Source organism: Lepidothrix coronata, unplaced genomic scaffold, assembly GCF_001604755.1.
Source record: "Lepidothrix coronata isolate B3197 unplaced genomic scaffold, Lepidothrix_coronata-1.0 Scaffold28, whole genome shotgun sequence".
NCBI classification, from domain to species: Eukaryota; Metazoa; Chordata; class Aves; order Passeriformes; family Pipridae; genus Lepidothrix; species Lepidothrix coronata.
Window position 1 is genome coordinate 4,041,322 of NW_016690208.1, and position 7,004 is coordinate 4,048,325.

Below are 7,004 nucleotides of genomic sequence, written 5' to 3' on the forward strand. Positions count from 1 at the left end.
TAAAAAAAAAAAAAAAAAGGTAAAAAAATAAAAAACAAAAGAAGAAAGAATTGCTGCTGGAAACGCCAGTATTTTGAGAACAATTGTATTAGAATTGTGGAAAAAAAATGAGAAAAAAAAAAAAAGGAAAAAGAAAAAAAAAGGAGAAAAAAAAAGAGAAAATATATGAGCATTTTAAAATATAAGCCAGTCCAAGTCCTCTTTTGTTCTTCACTGGTGTGTCCCGAGCTATTCATTCAGGTGGGAGATTGTCCCCACGGGGGGTCCCCATCCTTCCTTCTCACTGCGAGTCTGACTAAATGCAGCCTGGAGTAAGTTCACCCATGGCAGAACCACAGGGGGAACCCCAAGTCTCAGCCAAGGAACGTTTTTCCTTTTCCTCAGGTGTTTTTCCATGAGTGATTTTCGCATCCCTTTGACGTCTCCAGCTGAACCTGCTGGGGACCCGATCGCCCCCTGCAACGTTCCCGTTCTCCTCCCCCTCCAGTGGGACAAGTGGCCATTGTGCCCACTGGGATGCCCGTGGCCGGACCCGCAGAGGGATGTGCCAGCCGGCTGCCAGCCTGTCCCTGCCTGGGTGGCACTGAGGTGACCAAGGCCACCCTGGGCACATCGGGGTGATCCCTGTGCTGTGGCAGCACGGGCGGTGCTCAGCTTTGGGCAGAGACAGGAGCGTGGAGAGTGGGCAGCACCCCCAGCCCGGTGATGAGTGTGTATGGACGAAGGTTTTCCAGCCCCCATCCCTGCTGGAGTTACCCCATGGAGCAGGAGCGGTGCTGGGAGCAGTGGGTGGGAGAGCAGGAGCCGTTAGCGCTGGCCTTCCCTTAACCTGGATCTGTTGCCAGGTACAAACAAGATTGAACTCGCTCTGGGGTTTACAGCGCAGATAAATCCTCCCCCGACGGCTGCAGAGCCGGTCAGATAGAGACGGAAAATCAGTGTCTCAATTTGGTTAGTGACGATCCCCGGGTTTGCAGCTCGGCTGCGATATTTTTTCATTTGGGAAGCGCTGGGAGGAAGCTTTTGGAGGGCGAGGGAAGGGGCACGGGGGGGTTATCCTCCTTGGCAGCGACCTGCTGCTCCCCAGAGCTGCCCATTCCCACTCCCTGCCCCATTTTGGGAGCCCCCAGGGACCCGGGAGCACCCGCTCGGCCACGCTCCCATCTGCCGGCTCCCGCTGCAGAGGGTGGTTGTGTGTCTCGTTAACCTCCGGGCAGCGGTTTGTGTTTGGAGAGTAAATATTTACCTCCCTTCCGGAGGGTTTTTGTCCCCCATCCCCCGGGCGGAGCGCGCCGGGGTCTGTGGGCAGCGCTCGCCAGGATGCGCCGCGGGCTGCCCGGGGGTCACTGCTGCCCGCGGCGCTCCAAACCCACGTTTTGCTTTGAAAATCGGGTTTGCTTCTATATTTAACGATGCTAATAACAGAAAGAAAAGCAAAGCCAAGCTGGCCACTGGTTTTTTTTTTTGGTTTGGTTTGGTTTGGTTTTTTTTTTTTTGTTGCTGCTGTCTTTCCTCTGCTGCATTTTCTGCTGCCACCCACTCCCCAAAGGCGGGGGGCATTCTCAGCCCCCAAAGCCTGGGGAAGGACTCTGCTCCCTCTCCTCTGCTGCCGGCGAGGGAGGAGGAGGTTTGCACCTTGGCCAAGTCGTTGCTGTTTTTCCAGCTTCTGCGGGGATCAAAGTGCCTGTTTTGACTCTTCTCCTGATTCCTTGATAAGAAAAGATGATTGTAATGCAATTAAGCATCTCACACATGCAATGGCTTTGGGCTTTTGTTGTGTCTCCGGGCTGGGTGTGCGCAGGATTCACCCTTGCCCTGTGAGCAGCACGGAGACAAGGAGCTCAGGGACAGCGCACACAAAGGGGCTCGGAGCCCTGTGGTTTATCAGGAGCCTCCTAACACCAGATTTCCTTAAACCCTGAGCTCTTGGAGATGTCGGATCAGGAGGAGACTCCAGCTTCCCCTTCAAAATCCTGTTCCTTGTCCTCTGGGTGCTTGAAGGGGTGGAGAGTGGAAGATGCTGTGTCGGGGCGGGGGGCAGGGCACACTCTTGGAAATACGTTTTGCTTGGTGGCACCGATCTGGCCACTTAATTTCTGTGCATCCCCCGTGCTGACAGAGATGGAGTGAGGTGTCAGCGGAGTGTTTTGAAACCCTTAAGAGAAGGGCTGTGATCCCGGCCCTCTCCGTGCCTCGCTTTTGCGGCGAGGAGGGGCTCTACAAATAAATACAGACAGATGAGCTCTTTCACTGGTAATTTGTCACTTCATAATTGCCAAAGAAAAGCAGGTTAGTTTTCTCCTCCTGACCTCTCTCAAGTAGCCTTTTCACCCCAGCTGGCCCCGGGGCCGGGGTCGGGGTCCCGCCGTGCCCCCTCGGGGCAGCCCCCGCCCGCGCTGGGGCCGCAAAGGGCACCTTGGCCTTCTGCGGCACGTTTTCCAAGTGACATTCCCATGGGTGTCCCCATGGCATCACCAAGCCGCAGCGACACCCACCCCCAGGCATGTCCCAAGGTACCCTCGCCACCTCGCCCCTGCGTGGGTGGAAATGGGAGCAGCTGGGAGCACTGGGAGAGCTCGGAGGACCTGGATTTCAGGGTCATACTCTGTTTCGAATAGAATTTGAGAGTTCGAGAAGTGGGGACACTCTGTAAGATCCAGCTGATCCTTTCCCTTGGCCCTGTGCTTTCCTCTCCATCCTTGGCTCCCCAGGGCGGGGTGGGAGTTGCACTCCGGCTTTTTCCAGGTGGGCCTTCGTTCTGGAAAGTCCTGGGCGGTTCGTCTGCTGGGAGCGAGCGTGGGTGAGCGGGGACGAGCAGGGCGGGAGGCTGCGGTTACAGACGGGGGCGGGCGAGCGGCTCCGCGGAGCGGGGCTGACCCCCGGGGGATGCGGGGCCAGAGGCTCGGGGAGCCCCCGAGGGCCGGCGTGGCCCGTCCGAGCAAAGAGCAAAGTGCTGCTGCCATCTCCCGACCGGAGCGAGCCCTGCCCGGGATGCCCTTCCCCTGCCCGGGATCCCGCTTCCCTTCCTGGGATGTCCACTCCCCTTCCCGGGATGCCCACGCCCCTGTCCAGGTCCCATTTCCCTGCTCGGAGCAGCCCCGAGACTGGAAGGAAACAATATATACTATATATTTGACATCATTCTGGAAGCCTTCAAAGACCAGGAAGCAAAGCTCTCTCCCTCTCTTTGGTGCTCCATGGTGCCCAACATCAGGTCCTCCTAAGCAGCTTTCTGACCCTGAGAGATGCTTTGCTATCAGTCACCCCCATCTCCTTCCCTCCTCCTTGCCCTGACCCTGAAATTTCTGTCCTGACTGAAATTTCTCGCTGAGGTGACTTGCACAGATCAACAGCCCAAACACTGGATCTGAAGTATTTTAACTCGTTTCCCCCACAGAGCACTGGCTCTGCTCTTCCCTTGCGGTCTGACAAAGGGTTAACAAACTGCTTAAAGCAAAGCATTGCCTAAAACGAGGATCTTTCATTTCCAAAGAGCCCGAGATCCCAAGGCACAGGCGAGAAATACTGGCCACAAAAATTCTGCATCTCTCTCCCTTACAACACTGGCAGTGAAAACCTTGTTTGGCTTCACAGGCAAGATTTTCCATACCGTGCTCCAATGCAACTCAATTCCACTAAGCCCACATCTTGTTTTTCTTCTGACAAAGTGAGGTATGATTCTTGGCTCGGTGATTCTCTGCTGTGGAAGACTAAATGAAAAGATGCTTTTAAAGCTCATTCACTCAACACTCAACCCAAAACCCAAGGGGAGGGTCAAATGGAAATTCGCTGAAGTTATCAGCCAGGCTTTTTGCTGAATTTCTTTTATGGTGGGTATTAGGGTGAAGAGCATTAAATGAAGACACAAGTGTTTGCTGGGATGCTGTTAAAGGTAGAACAGCCTGATGAGTAAAGCAGCAAGGCCATTTAATTTATTTTCTTATAAAAAGCTTGTGTTTGAGCCACGGTGATTCCTGAGGACTCAGCTCTCAGTGTTCATTTGTCTGGACCTTTTAATTGATAACATAAAAGCACCCTGCCTTGTCATAGGAGCAGCCACGTCCTTCACAGGGTAGGAGCTGCCTTGTGTGAGTTCACTGGAGAGCTGGAGAGAGCCAGGAGGGAGGTGAGGGGATGGAGGGGGAATTGCCTGGCTCAAGGTTGGCCAGCAAGCCAGGGGAAGAGTGGGGAGAGCGTTCCCACCCTCCACAGCCTTCCACCATCCTCCTGCTTTGCTGCTTGGGAATTTTGCAGGCTGGAGTCTGTTCCTGGGGCTCCCTGTCCCTTCCTGCCTGCTCAGGGGGTTGCTTTCCACTCATCCTGGTTGTGGTGGGTATGGCAAAGCCACCATCACTGGAAGATGGTGGGGCCCTAAGGACACTGTGACACCAAGAGGGGCTGGAGGAGCTGCAGGGCTTCATCTCAAGAGCAGGGAAAATGATCTCCAGTGTCCTGGAAGAGCCTGGGAGAGGGTTACACCACACACCACAGACAGGGGAAGCCTTTGTCCCTGCACTGTCCCACCAGCCCAGAGTGAGGGAAAAGCTTTTCCTCAGCCCTGGACTGGCAGTGAAATGGGCTCTGACTATGATGTGCCACAGCACAAGCAGAGAGGAATGGCACTGTCCTCCTTGGCCCTGGGTCTCTTGCCCCCCATCAGCCACCAGCCAGAGCCCATCATCCCTGCCCCATTCCTGTTCCATCCGAGCCCCATCCCTGCCCCATCCCTGTTCCCTCCCTGCCCCATCCCTGTTCCATCCCAGCCCACGCACTACAGCCGAGCAGGGAGGCTGACAAGGTCAGGTTTGGAGGGAGGGCTGCTCCTGTGTGTCCATGGCCATCAACATCTGCCTCCCCTCCCAGCTCCCTGCCTGAGCACACACACCAGGACGTGGGTTCCTGGGCGATCCAAAGACATTACCTAATCCTCTGAAACTGGATCCTCCCGTCAGACTCCGGTTGGATGAGAAAAGCTTGCTCTGGCCTGTCTGTTCCTGCTCCAAAATTGTTTCCCTCCTCATGGCAAAGAATGCGCTGTGCCCGATTTCCTGCTGTCTGGAGGGTGGAGGTGGGTCCCCAAAGACCCCACGGATTAACCCCTGCCTTGAAGGGTTTGGTCTTCATGTGCTGATAAATCTTGTTTCTTTTTAGGGAGCCAACTGCCCGTGCCATCTTCCTCTGCTGGAAATTCCCACCTCTCCTGCCCCTTGCCCCTTGGAAGAGACTCACTGACAGGAGATTCCTTCAAGCACATCAGAAGAGCTCACCATGAGTTTCAAAGCCAGACCAGTGCAGTTCAGCCAGTTTTTAGCTCTGACCTTACACGGCCCCATGTCCCACAAACCAGACTGTTCTGGTGACAGCAGAGAGAGTGAGGGTGCTCTCGGGGCCCAGTTTGTGGTAACGAGCCAAGGATGAGCCACATGAAACATTCCCCACTTGCAGAGCCATTTGTACATCCAGCTGGCTGTGGATTCACTGGTGCCCAATGTGGGATGCTCCCAGAGAAGAAAAATCTATAGGGGTATGAATGAGAGGGTGCAACAGGGGCACCTGCCCAGGGCATCCTTGCTTGGACCCTGCAGGCAGGAGGAGGGCTTGGTGGGATTTAGGAAGACCCTCTCTATGGCTTGGTGGGGTGTGCACAGCCCGTTTCACCCTCCTTGCTGGGTTCTGGAGGCTCTCTGAGCATCTCAGCCTGCTGACAGGCGGGAGAAAGGCCGGCAGGAGACACAATTTGTGGCTGGTTATTTGCTGTTGTCACTCCAACCATTTCACCTTACGAGGCAATAAAGATGAAAGCCAATAATAAGCAGCCAGCCATCATTTGGAGGGAGGGGGGGGAAAGGCTGTAATTTACTGTGCCAGGGCTGCAGGGAGCCCATCTGAGGCCGGGGTTATTGACAGCAAGTCTAGATGGTTGGTTTCTCACAGTACTTACGTGTGCTCAGAGCAGTTGAGGGTGACATTTTTAAAATCTAAAAATATATAGCCGGTAGCAAACTTCCAGCAGCATGGAAGGGAGGAGGAGGAGGAGGAGGAGGAGGAGGAGGATTTATGCCCAGAACATTTTGAACTTTAAGGCGAGTGTGTTTGTAGAAAAGGTTTTAAAGGGGTTGCAAGAGGGGAACAGGCTCCAGGCTGCTGCTTGGCTGGGGGTGTCACTGGGGATGGTGGGTTTTGCTGAGGGTCCTTGTCCAGGGCAGTGCTGTCACATCTTCCTGGGGGTGTAAATTAGGGCCTGGGTGATCCTACTCTGAGGTTCTTGTTCTGTAGCTGGACCAGGTGGTGGCTGAGAGTGAACCCAGCTGTGGTAGGAGCAGACACATGCCCTTTGGTCTGGAGCAGAAGACAAGGCTGTCACACAGCTCCGTGCAAACACAACAGAAATTAGGTTTTAAACCTCAGAGGAAGATGATTTGGATTCTCATTTTCTCCTGCTCAAAATAAGCAGTAACCTTGCTGAAAACAACACTTGCCCTGGGAGTACAAGGGCTCGATTCTGCAAATCTGGGGAACCCTATGATTAAGAGATGTCATAGACTCCTTCACAAGGAGATTCAATCCATCCTTCCCTTCAAGCCATCGTCCTGTGGGGGAGGGAGGAGGTGGTTTCAGGAAACACAACGAATGACTAATCTCTCTCCTGCCTCTGCCAAAGGAGAACAACCAGCCCCACGAGCACCCCTGCTGCTTGCAAGAGCTCTGGGATGTCAGCAGGGTTATGATTTATGGCAATCAATCCCTCAACCTTATTTATAGCAGCAGCTCTATGTGAGATTTCACACATGAAGATGGGATTTTTCTATGGCCTCACTCCTGCCAAAACTGTCTCTGGGCCTCCCTGCCTTCCTAGGGGCCTTTGCCATGTCTCTGCCATGCCCATGTTGGGAGGTGCCTTTCCTACCCCGTTCCAACCCACTTTTTCCATCTTTATTGCCTCTATCAGAGCATGTTCTCACAGCCAGAGGTTTCCAGGCTGGTGGGAAGTGGATGAGATGGGA